This window comes from Periplaneta americana, chromosome 16 (assembly GCF_040183065.1).
Source record: "Periplaneta americana isolate PAMFEO1 chromosome 16, P.americana_PAMFEO1_priV1, whole genome shotgun sequence".
Lineage (NCBI taxonomy): Eukaryota > Metazoa > Arthropoda > Insecta > Blattodea > Blattidae > Periplaneta > Periplaneta americana.
Genome location: NC_091132.1, coordinates 100,465,487 through 100,479,783, shown reverse-complemented (window position 1 = coordinate 100,479,783; position 14,297 = coordinate 100,465,487).

Sequence of the window (14,297 nt, the reverse complement as noted above, 5' to 3'; positions counted from 1 at the left end):
GGCTTTCCACGTAGTAGGCCTATTAGTCTATATGTGAAAATGGAGTCATACAACATTTTAGTTTCAATTTAAACTTTAACCAAGTTAATATTTAGGTTACTGATTCGTTAGACTCGGGTTTTCAGGTAGTTAATATTGGTAGCAGCTATGAACAAATGATAAACTACAACACAAACGCTCGATTTGTGCTAATTATTTGGGAAATATCATTCTGGTACGTAAAAATCGGTTCCCTATTAAATACCAAGTAATGATAGGATTTTGAACGCACTCTGTAAATTAGTAAATAAGAATGTGACTTGCTGCAATTCAATAAAAATATTAATCCCGATGTTCATTTCTTTGTAATATCGACTGTTTAAGGGAATAAAAATCGATTCTTAGCTGCGTTGCCATATATAAAACCCACGAACCTCGGTTTCTCCTTCAAGCCGCGTCTCGACTTCGTTTTAGAAATCGCATAAGAATACAGACCTCGATCTCGGTTTAAAAGCCGAGGTTTGGAACCACGATTTCGTCCGTGTTTTAGAAATCGACCCTATAAGTCTTCAATCTTGTGTGTTTTTGGATCTTCGTTGTTTTAAAAACTTGGCTGATAACCTTGAGAGACTTGTTATAATCTTGAATTTAGGTTTAGGTACAACCTAAATATTTAAACGAGTTTACTTGCTCTAATACTGAATAAAATTGTTAATACAAATTTTGCTTCGGATGGGTAATTTTCCTTGAAAGACAGTAACTTTAGTTTTTGAGAAAAAATTAGGAACCCTATAAATGTGTCATTTAAATTACTATTGCTACAACAGATTATGTTATGAATAACAATGATAAGCAGTATTTTTTAACGACACACTCGAGTTTCTCTATTTTACGGTAAACAGAAGTGATTCGAATTGAACGCAATGCTGACTGATACAAGTCAGTATCATTTAAATTTAAATGGATGCAAAGTTTGTTTTGCATTTGGTGTCAATATGCAATAGATTCGCTACACTGCGCATGCGTATCGTCCTAGACCGATTGCCGGAAGGCACCTGCCGGGCCTGGATCCTGTTCGGCAGTCCTCCGCTTCGCTTCCATCCTTCCCCTTTCCTGCTCAACTCTTTTGTTTTTTGCTTTCTTTTAATTGCAATTAATTTTGTTAATAAAATTTACATTTACTATTACTTTTCTTTCTTTATTTATAATTCAAGATGACCTAAAATCACCGTCGAGAGTTTCAATGTTACAAAGAATCATATTTAAACGTTATACATATGTGTAGGTTATATTATTATTACGGCTTATAGCCTATGTATATTGTTCTCACAGAAATATGCGCGTCGTTACGTCTAGCTATTCAAATGTATCATCATCATCATCATCATCATCATCATCATCATTGTCACATGTGTGGAGTAACGGTTAGCTCGTTTGGCCGCGAAACCAGGTGGCCCGGGTTGGATACCCGATCGGGGCAAGTTACTTGGTTAAGGTTCTTTCCGGGTTTTTCCTCAATCCGATATGAGCAAATGCTAGGTAACTATCGGTACTGGCCCCCGGACTCATTTCACCGACATTATCACTAGAGGCGGGCAAACAGCCTCTCAGTTCCGACCGTTCTCGTAGGCGATACTACCATTCACAGTAACTTCAGGCGTACCCCAAGGATCCAATCTTGGTCCCTTGTTCTTTTTACTTTATATCAATGACTTACCTAACCAGACTGTGCACTCTAAATGTCTACTATATGCTGATGATGTTAAATTGTATAAAGTCATTGACAAACAACAAGACGTTTTTGATTTACAGCATGATTTGGACAGACTTTATAGATGGAGTATCAATAATTAATTTTCTTCTGTTAAATCTTAATAAATGTTGATTTATGACGTATTCTAAAAATAAGATAGTTGCTCAAAATTCGTATGAAATTAATGGTGTGAATTTACCTACAGTAGAATGATTTAAGGACTTAGGTATTTATTTTACACACAACTTATGTTTTAAAATGCACTTAAATCATGTGGCAATTGATGCATATAGAAAATTAGGATTTATAATCACAAATACAAGATAATTAAATATTATTGATACTCTATATAAAACTCTAGTTAGGAATAAGCTAGAGTATGCGTCTGTAATATGGTCACCTCAGTTCTAGTCTCATCAGATGCAAATAGAAAGGATACAGAAAATTTTTTTTACGTTATTTATATTAAAAAAAAAAAAAAAACATCACGTGTCGTCTTATGACAAGCAAATTTCATATAATCAGTTACTTTTTAAATTTAGTTATAAAACTTTAAACTCTCGACGATTAATAAATAGTCAAATTTTACTCTATAAGACTGTTAACGGTATATTGAATAACTGCGATTTTCTTAAATTCCTTCAGTTCAATGTAAAAAACAGAATTACGTCATAGGCCACCTTTGTTATTCCCATTCCTAGAACTGTTTTCTTCAAGAACTCTCCATTGTTTGTTATGTGTAATACTTACAACTCTCTGTCTTTAAACTGTGACTCTCAATTAGATTTCAGTTTAACAGTAGAAAAATTCACACAATATTAAAAAGAATTGTATTTCCTTAGATATTCAAATTATGAAGAAGAGTATTATAATGATTTTACTCTAGTTTTTAAATAATTTTCCATCATTATATTGACATTTGGCACTATATTAACTGCAATATTATATTCCAGCATTTATTACCGTTATGTATTTTCTTTCTTTCGTTTGTGTTGTTTGTTTTGTTTTTTTTTTCCTTATTATGAATTTTGTGTATGTATCTGTGTAAGCCACCTGTAATTGGAAGCCTGCTTCTGTTGGTGGTGGATTTAAATAAATAAATAAATAAATAAATAATTAAATAAACAAACAAACAAACAAGTATTATGCAAATCTAGTCTTTCAGGTGAAGCTCCCTGTAAAGCAGATTTGAATAATTTCATGGGAAAGATTTTTCAGCAAACAAGTAAATAAATAAATAAATAAATAAATAAATAAATTAATTAATTAATTAATTAATTAATAACGCCAGTTCCGAAAATCATATTATCGAGACTGCCATTCCCGAGAACGAGGAATACCGGGACTCGAACTATTATCCTTAAGAAATACGTACACCGACTGGTCGGCTTAATTGGCGCTCATCACAGCAATTCGTGACTCATATTGAAATGTAAATGGTTATAAAGTAATTTTAAGAACATAAAGCAGTGTCTACATATTAATACAACAGTACATGTACATGTATTGGTATAATTTTCTCTGTTCCTACATTTTATATTTTAAGAATTTGGAAGTGGTACCGATGGAAGTCAGTCTTGCGAGAAAGAGTAGAGTCCCTTTAAATATTATGTATGGTCTGGAGGCATACTCATTTGGAAATTTTAATAATTTCAATACTTTATTTATTTTTTTCTCTCATATAATGAAATTTAAGTAATAATTTTAACTTCAATATATTCGACGGGTATATATCTGGTAAGATGACTTTAAAATTTCGTAAGTATGCCTTAAACAGTTTTTTCACAAAGTATACTAAGAATTTGGAAAATGTATGTTTCGGAAAACAGTGTTTAAATTTATTTCGTATATTATTGGTAATTATGGCACAACGATTTTAAAAAGCACATTTATTGAATAGCCTACATATTATAGGAGTATATACAAGGTGAGCTAATGAATTTCAGATTTTCAGATTCGTGTATTTTCGGCTATTGTCGAATATTTTATTGTAATATGCAACAATCTACTCTTCATTCGATAGAATTTGTTTATAATGAATCGCTGGACGGGTGAACAACGTGCTTTTGCTATTAAGGCGTATTACAAACATAATGATAGTTTCATTACTGCACAACGGCAGGCATCAAAAGATGCTGATAAATTAAACCATATGACTTTTGTCAACAATTCTTGGATCTAAATGTTAACGAAGACATTGTCCACAATATGCTGATGAATGATGAAGCTCATTTTTATCTCTCTGGATACGTCAATAAACAAAACTTCTGGTCACCAACTAACCCTCAGGAAATGCATAAGGAGCCAATACACAGTGTTAAAGTCACAGTTTGGTGTGCAATAGCGTCATTTGGAATCATTGGTCCTTATTTCTTTGAGGACGATAATGGGATATCTGTTACTGTAACATCACAGCGATATGTCCGAATGATTCAAGAATTTTTGTCTCCACAAATTGCCAATAATCCTCTCATCAATAGAGACACGTGCTTTCAACAGGATGGTGCGACCAGTCACACGGCTAGACGCTCCATGGATGCAGTCAGACGTTTATTTCCAAACCACATTGTCTCAAGATATGGAGACATTTCATAGCTTGCGAGATCTCCAGATCTGACAGCATACGATTTTTTCTTATGGAGATATTTGAAGAGTATAGCCTTCAAAAATCCACTTTCACAGAACATCGAAGATCTCAAAGAAATAATTCGTCATGAAGTTGCTGAAATTCTTGTGGACATGTTGCGTTGTGTAATGGGAAACATACAATTTAGACTGGAAGAATGTGCGCAACGAAATGGATTCCACCTGCGGGATGTAGTGTTCAGAAAATAATTTCATAAGGTAGGCTACAGGTAAATATTATTGTGTATACTTTAAATGTATAAGTTTCGATTTAAAGTAATCAGTACAATAATTATTAAAGTTTTAAATTGCCCGTTTCATTGGCTCTCCTTGTATAATTGTTAAAAATATAGGCCTAATACGGGCATGTCAATTGAGTGAGCAAGCGCGCGCTTTAGAGCCCAAGAGAGCCTGAGTGCTTTACAATGGAAAGGAAAGAGACGGACGAAAGAGGGATATGTCGCTTGGTCGAGCTATATTCAGGGATGGCCAGCACTGATTCAATAGGTAAAGGGAAGAGAACTTATTAAAACTGAATCCATATTAATTGTTAGATTTGCCTGAGAAGTATATGTGCATTATAAGAATGTAGGTTTTAATTTTAATGCTCATTTTTCACAAGTTTGATTTCTTTTAGTCAAAAGAAATATTTTCTCAACTTTTCGTATAGAAAAGTGAAATTTTCAGGTATAGACCTATTTATTTAGTAGCCTTACAGAATGTTTTCGTAAATCTAATATGCCATATTGACGTATTACTGAAGATAGTGTATTGAAAACTTTGAAAATATTCACATGGAAATTGTTTGTAAGGAAATGAATTAACAAAGCAACTACTGGTACATCATAAGCAAAAAATACGTGCCCATGTGTTGTAAAAATGTCAGCTCTATAGCTACAGCAGATTTCGAGAAAATAATTTAATATTCTGATGATAGGAAGTTGCTCACAAATATCACCTTAAAAACATAATGCGATAAGTGTTTTGTTATGTAATATCAGTCACACTTAAAACAGATACAGTACCTAGGTCACTTTGCTTTGTTCTGTGATATTGTTTTGATTAGTTTATTGATTACTTTTGTAAGGCTAAAGATACCATCAATATAAATTCCAACTTATCATGTCATACTCAATCTCTTTCTTTGGAATATCACTTTCTTTGTGAATGATGTGTTTTATCCACTTAATACAGCATAATATTACACTACTATGGAATTTAAGTGAATATACCTTCTTAACTCTCTATTATGTTATTAACATTTAAAACATAAGTGCAATAGCTATTAAGAAATCAGTGTTAGTACTTTTGTTTTACAGACAATATAGATAATATTAAACAGAAAGAAGCCATATAAAAGTAACGACATAAAATTTCACGTTCCGTTTGAAGTTTGTGCACCACTGTTTTCTTAATCCAACAGGTTGTTTATTCATATACACAACCCTTCCTCTTTCCATACTTAGCGCTTGCTGCTCGCGCACGACGTAAAGGTGAGAAAAATGCGCTTGCTTTGACATCACTGGCCTAATATGTTATATGCAGTATATATTTTATCGTTAAGCTCTTCAATATAAGCAAATAAAAAATTACAGTTTTTTTACACTATTAACGACAGTCCTCTCAAGTTTCCCCGAATGGATGATGATATTACGATGACAATGTTTCATATATTGCTGATACGTGAAGCGAAAGCCCTCCCAATAAAACCTACTCCAAGGCCGTCTGTAAACCAAAATTCCATTTTGACTCGCAGGATTTGAACCCATAACTCCCGCGTGCGATCTAACATTCTAACTGTTCCGTCATGAATGAGTCTTCCTTCACTGCTCATTATTCGTTCTCCCAAATTTCCCGTTTTTCTCGCAGTACGTTCACTTCATGACACTGACGCCGCTCTTCAAATTAAATTGGAACAGTGAAGTATAAGCAAGCGTCTGCCGAGAAATTATAAAGACGCTGGAAAATCTGTCCTCTAAATGAGTCGTTATGACTGCGTGCCGCAGACGGCACTCGGTAATGCCTTGCGCATTTGTGTATACACCAGCATCATCCAAGCAGTTCTACCAACCGCTGGGTTCTGACATGATCGAAACGTGCTCATTTTTCAGCGTAGAAGCACTTGTTCAATGCTGTTCTTTGCTCTATTATCTAGCCCGAAGCTCCAGAGGAAGAAATTAGGGGTGGCAGCAGTTGAAGCTGACAGATCGTTGGTTTCCTCGATGCGAGGGAGCATCCCTCTTGCTAGGATCGCAGTTCAGTGGCGGCCTGTATCCAAGGATTACTTCTTCTCATGTACGCATCAGTTCAGAAGAAGCAGCTTCAACGATTTGTGGAAGACGAGGTCATTACTGTTCTCCAACCAGGAGATAAACACTGAAAGGAATGTGCTTACTATTGCGTCATCTATTGGAGCGAAGTAGATTGATAATATTCGAGTTATAACGTCAGTTTATAAATCATGCGCTCTCCTGCATATGTTATTTCTTGTATGGAGGGATTAAAAGACCAGGAGATTAACAGTGATCTAATTTTGTAACTAGGTTAGTATAAATATGTGTGTATCAATGTTATCGTTTGTGCTGTGAGACTTGGCCAATAGAGATACGAGTACCCACGTGTGTGACCTTATGACATCTTATGACATCAACATTCATTCACAGCATCACCCCGCTCCCTCTCATTCCCTGGAGACTTTCTCGTGGTTGGAGTACAGTACTGAGATTAGGAGAAATGTTTATATAACATTTTTTGCTCAGAATATGTTCGGAAATAAGCTCCGTAAGGGACGGTAGATCCTCCTGAATCATACTGTATGTATGTATGTATGTATATATATATATATATATATATATATATATATATATATATATATATATATATATTTGGTAGGTTATTTTATGATGCTTTATCAACATCTTAGGTTATTTAGCATCTGAATGAGATGAAGGTGATAATGCCGGTGAAATGAGTCCGGGGTCCAGCACTAATAGTTACCCAGAATTTGCTCATCTTGGGTTGAGGGAAAACCCCGGAAAAAACCTCAACCAGGTAACTTGCCCCGACCGGGAATCGAACCCGGGCCACCTGGTTTCGCGGCCGGACACACTAACCGTTACTCCACAGGTGTGGACTCCTGAATATATTTAATATGGACCATACCCGGATAAACTGATTTGTAATACTGAAGGGCACAGATCATTTCAATACTTTAAGATAAATCGCTGTAGACAGACGGCGCTTCAAAATCGTTCTTTGTTCGACATCAGAGTTGGTGAAAGTCTGAATTTCCGTAAACATATCGAAATGGATGATTTTCGGTAAAGTAATCTCTTGCTACAAACTTACCTCATTAAAGGGCTGCCACAAGGACAAAGTGTTATAAAAACAATAATTAAATTTAGTAAATGTGAAATGTTTCGTTTGGAAACTAAAAAATATGAGGTTTCGATTAATATATACTGTATAATGCGGTGTACACATATTACCACAATCTTCAATAAATTCTTAAACACGTTAATTGTTAAATCCATAAAGATGAATTCTCAAAATTAAAACAGACCCCTTAATAGCAATAATGGGCCATCAAGCAGGAGTGCTTTATTTAATCCCACTAATGTCCAGAAATTAGCGAAACATTTTGGAATGGTTCCCCGTGCTTCAACCTTCAACCTCGTTACTGTCAAATTGTCTAGATTGTATTTAGTTTGTAATAATCGATTGTGGGGTCATACAAAGATTTTTTTTCTCAAAATTGATCTTTTCTGGCTGGCCGCTATGAGATTCAAACAGGTCTGGAGACTCTAGGATTTCTCCGAATTTGGAGTTTCGTTTGAACGCAATTATATTTATGCGCTGTGTACTGCCATTGGTGACCAGACCAAATACCTCCTCATAGACGGTATAGCCATGATCCCTCAGAGCTTGAGCCATCGTGCCCCGAATGCGATGATGTCTACTATTACGCAGTACCTCTCCATACGAACAGGCACTCAAGACATGTGTAAGAGTTTCGTGCTCTCTGCGGTAACGCAGATAGAGGGTAGTCCTACTGTCTTGAGACCTGTCCAGCAAGGAACGCACCGGAGACACATTCTTTTCGCTGGTGTATACTTTCCATGTAATGCGTTATCTTTGCCTTTATGAGGAAGTTGGCTGCACAGAATTGCTTCTTGTTCTCTTAGTTGTCGTCAGGCTCTTCTTGCATCAGGTAGAAGGTTGCGAGAATTGAGATTGGTGGTGGTAAGTTGAATATTACATTCTCTTCATTCACCGTATAAAACCAACTTAAAAATAGATACAATACGTTTTCTCTAACGGTTGCTTATTAAAGGGGAATGTGTTCTATTACAGGACAGAGGTTTTATGCAAATACTTCAACGAGGGTCGTACCGAAATTAATGCCTCCTATTTTCTTGTGTTGGCCTATAACGTTTGAGCCGGATGTCAGTGACGTTGTAGTAAAAGGTGAACCTTTACGCTAATGTCCCGTTAGTTTGGTTGTCGTGCGACAGATAGTGGCAGCAGGGCAGTCTATGAAAATGACATCTAACATAGAAGTGAGTAAGAAACAGAGATGTGTTATTGACTTCACTGCCGAACAAATTGCATCCATTGACATTCAACGATGCTTGCTAAAGGTGTACGGAGACCATACAGTGGATGCAAGGGCAATGAGGACTTGGCTAGCGCGTTTGAACAGTTTTGAGATAGGCGGTGTGTCATTCTTTTGGATGAAATAGAGCCCAGACAAACTGTCAGTTCTGAAGGCTACATGAAGATGCTGGCTAAGCCGAAAGTCTGAATTTCCAGAGTCAGGCCAGAGAAGAAAACCTTTCGCTTGAAACACAATAAGGCCAGACCCTACACCAGTTTCGCGACCACCGAACACGTTGCAAAATTGCACCCACCGTATAATCCAGATTTAGAACCTACAGATTTCCATCTCTTTGAGCCAATGAAAGATGGACTGTGTCGACAACAATTTTCAGACAAAGATGCTGGCATCGCAGTTGCAAGGAAGTGCCTTGCCTTTGGTGGTTCAAATTTTTACGAGCGTGACATACGGGTTCTTGTTCATCGCTGGCAAAAATGCATAACGAATGGTAGTGACTATGTGACAAGCCTCATGGACTAGTGGGCAGAGCTTCTGACTAAGTTCATGAGATCCCGAGTTCGTTTCCCGGTTAGAACACCGTTTTTTTTCCTTAAAGGAAATTAGGTTAGGCTTAGGTTTAAGACCTCTCCTGGCACTTCATAATCATCCTATCATAATAGCATCGGAGCAGCGTAACTCCGCCTTCCAGGCGTTCCAATCTCAGAAGTGGGTTACAAATAAACCATTGCCAGGAGAGACCAGAAATGTCAAATGACAAACTGGTGGCATTGTGGAAAAAAATATTGTATGTAGCTAAAATCTTGCTCTATTTAACTGTGTTATGCCTTCTGTATCTGTTGTAGTTTCCATGAAAATAAATAGGAGGCATTACTTTCGGAACGACCCTCGTATTTCATTTTTTTTTAATTCTCAATAATTAAGTCTTTATAGATATTCTTACCTCTGATTGAGGTTTTGGCTGATACGTACATCTATTATCACTTGAGGATATGTGTCAGAGGAAGAATAACTGTTTGTATGCATCTAAAGTATGATTAGTGAAATGTGTAGCTAATCGGCGATGTATGCATTGGAGGGAGAAAGGAACTGGCAACCCTACCCCATTATCTCCTGGCCTTGTTGCCCCATGAGTGATGTGTTACTCATGAGGTTCAAACCTGTCTTCGGACAGTTGGCTAAATCAATGTCTCTAGATGTCGCTGTCGAACAGCTCTTAGTCTGGTCCTCTCATCCAAGTCCACTAATGTCCGCCATCTTTGCGCCATCGGTTGCTGTTGTCAAGCAGAACGTTCTCCGAAAGTTATCGAAATATCTGTTTTGGAAACTTCTTTTATGTAATATATAAATTTAAACACAAATTCCTTCCACAACCTAACCACAGCGCAATGTAAACAAACCTAAGAGTTGGCGCAAATATGGCAGCGTGCGAAGACCTGACTTATCGACAGATCTTGGACTAAACAACAACAATAGATATTCTATGATTCGTGTACAGCGCCTTCAGTTAAAAAAAAAATACGTTAAAGTGAACATTTATTGTCAATGTGATGTTACGTTGAGAATCGTAACTTTTCGGACTTCAAGACAGGAGGGCCCTATTATTATTATTATTATTATTATTATTATTATTATTATTATTATTAAGTATGGGGCTGGAATAACACCCAGCATAACTCTGACAATAACGTCATGATTCAAAATAAAATATATTTTCTCGTCGACATTTCAACCCGGGTCACAAAAATATAAAGCTGATTTTCTAGCCTTTCGAACAATAAGCTATGTAACAACTTACTTGCTTACAAATGGCTTTTAAGGAACCCGAAGGTTCAATGCCGCCCTCACATAAGCCCGCCATCGGTCACTATCCTGTGCAAGATTAATCCACTCTCTATCATCATATCCCACCTCCCTCAAATCCATTTTAATATTATCCTCCCATCTACGTCTCGGCCTCCCCAAAGGTCTTTTCCCTCTGGTCTCCCAACTAACACTCTATATGCATTTCTGGATTCGCCCATACGTGCTACATATGTAACAACTATAATAATAATAATAATAATAATAATAATAATAATAATAATAATAATAAAAAATATATTATCAGCCAGTACATCTCACTTGACGATATGTATCAGAGGAAGAACAATTGTTTGCATGCATCTGAAGTCTGATTAGTGTAATATGTAGCTAATCGGCGATGTGTGCAATGGAGGGGGAAGGTAACTGGCAACCCTACCCGATTATCTCCTGGCATAGTTGCCTCATAAGTGGTGTCTTATTGGTATCACTTGTGAGTTTCAGGCCTGTCTATGGACAGTTGACTAAATAACATAATAATAATAGTAATAATAATAATAATAATAATAATAATAATAATAATAATAATAAATTCAGTGTTTAGAAACCTGTCTCAATAATATTACAACGATAAATCAATCTGTTACAGAAACATAGAACAGTGAAGGAAGAAATGATGATGATGATGATGATGATGATGATGATGGTGATGATGATGATGATGATTATGATGATGAGGACGACGACGACGTCTTCGATGAAAATAATAATATGCACAGTGAACTGCTACAAGAAGTAACGAATATGTGGCAGCCAAATTTAAATTGCCTCCACAGACAATAACTAATCACTAGACCATTTAAAAATTTACCAACATAGCAATTCTTCCACGTATAATTACAGTCGTAGAAAACTCACTAATTCTGCAAATTTCTTAATCTGTCATACACCCGAAAGGAACTGAATGTTACTTGCGCCAAAGCCGTTCGTTGATAATTATCACACGAAAGATACAATATTTCTAGTATAAAAATGCCAGAAATCACAAACAATGAACGGTACAGGAAACGAAGTCAATTTTCGCGCGCTCTCCTTTTACGAGAGGTTAACATGGCCGTTTACCTCCGATCCGAACAGTAACATCGCTGTGAAAGGAAAGCGTACTATAAACAATAACACATAATAGGTGAGAAAGCTGTTTGGAGCGAGATCTGCCTAGTAGGAGCTGCCACGCACGGCAGTGGCCGCAGTTACAGCAGCCTCTGGCCTTGGAAAACGTCCACTGTTTTATTATTAAGATCGTCTTTTTTCTTTACAGCCCGAGGCAGAGCACCAAGAGCACTGATTTTCAAGGCTGTTCACTTGCTTTGAGGAGGGTGTGGCGCACAGAACAGGAAGCAAGGATTCGAGCCTGGGTCCACCCAAATCACCCGGGCGTGAACCGGACGTCCAGGCGATACCTGATCAGTCACGTCCTGGATCACGATTACAGCGTCTTCTCGAATGCGCACTCGTGATTCACCCAGTTCCAGGAATCAACCTCGCTGGGACAAGCAGAAGACATCGCCTCTGGGTTATTGATAAACACTTCTGACAGTAATAGAATTTCAGTTCACGATACACGTACACGCACTTTCACCATCAGCATCATCATCATCATCATCATCATCATCATCACTAGTGAGACGTTAGTTTATATTCCACATTAATAAAACCTTCATCGTGAAATTATAAATAACACAAAGCAAAATTACAGACGTCTATTTGTGGCACTGTAACTGCACAAAATCGCAGTTGTGAACTGTGGGCTTAGAAATGAAATTTAATCTGTCTTATGGGCTATTCCATATGAAATAACCAGTAAAAAACCTCGCATTTTTTTAATACTCTAATTTTTTCCCTGTTTATGCAAGGTGCTGAGGAGAGTGCATTTTCAAAAATATGCTATCGAAAGTCAAACGGTTTTCGTACTATTGAGCGACAAATTTAGCGTATTTTAGAAAAACAAGCCTCTTTCAGCGCTCAGAACTCTGGAGCAGAACATTGAACGGGAGCTCATTTTGAAGCTGACATTTAGTAGGTTATGATAAGAAGTAATACTTATTTTTATTGTACACAGAGAGACAGATAATCTGATTTTACTTACTTTTAGGCTTTTTGCCCATTAGTAGAAATATAAAAAATATTGAGAAAAAACCTTGCATTATTAAGAGGGATTCGGCATTGTTTGCTTAGTGGCTCGGCAATAAGTTTCGAGGGTATTAAATAAATTATTTTCACACGCCTAGACTTGAACGGCGCAGTACCCCACACACTGGCCGAGAGCTGAAGATAAGCGAGCATTGGGCGTCATTTTAGTCCTGTGTTTATGAAAACTTGTGATAAAGCTAGCCCAGCCATGACTGCTAGACGACATATCACGTGTTTGTCTCCTGGCCTTGCTTGTCTCGACTACCTACAGTCAGCTGGTTAGTTCACTCGCGTACTATTTATTTTCTTTATTTGATATTTTCAATACGTTCTTATCAACGGTGCACCAGTAAAAAATATGTGTTTATTTGTACTTTCAATGCGGAATCTAACCATATATTTTAAAAATATTTTTTTTTGTGGGCAAAGGCGTCTTAATGAAGAAAAATCTAAATTTCTCCATTTCCATAAAAAGTAAGAAAAACTGTTTACATGTCAATATAAACTATAATTTCTCAGCATCAAAATAAACCATGATTTTGATCACTGGGTGAAAGGGTTTCGGAGCCACAACAGTTTAAAGTTGCTAATTTTATGAAAATACGATAAATTAAAATATTTTTAATTTAAACACTATGAAGTTGTGATGCCTCAAACTTTGCACAAAGCATTGCATCACAGTTGTCAACGGACAGAAAAAGTTTCATTGTATTTAAAAATTGCGAGGTCAATTTTCTCTATATTTCGGTCGATTTGAGATGGAATAGCCCTATGGTGAAGAATCGGTAGAACTGAGAAAAATTCTCTCCGCCACTGGGACTCGAACCCAGATTTCCAGCTGTACGTGCTGGCGCTTTATCCACTAAGCCACACCGGATTCAAGTTCCGATGTCGGATTGAATCCCTCTCATTTCAAGTTCTACCTACTGTGTTCCCCTGTGTTCAGTACATCACAGTAATATTAATCTGGCTTGTTAAGAACTTTCCTCTACGCTGTTTGCTTGTAAATCTTTACGTCCTTCCTTCCATAGGTTTGTAATTACGGAACATTTGCATAACCTCAGCTGTTCTCTACATAGCGTCCCAAAACTGAAGCCCGTGTCCTAGTTATGGAAGACGTGTAAGATTATTATTGATCGGCGGGTTGCCATGTAGGATGAGGTATGGTGCATCCTGACCACTACGGCAGCCATGAAACGGGACTCTTGTTTACTTTTTAGTCGGTTATTTAACGACGTTGTATTGACCACTATGTTATTTAGCATCGATAGAATTGGTGATATGAAGATAATATCTATACTGTTTTCGCTGTAAGAAAAATCCTAATGTAAA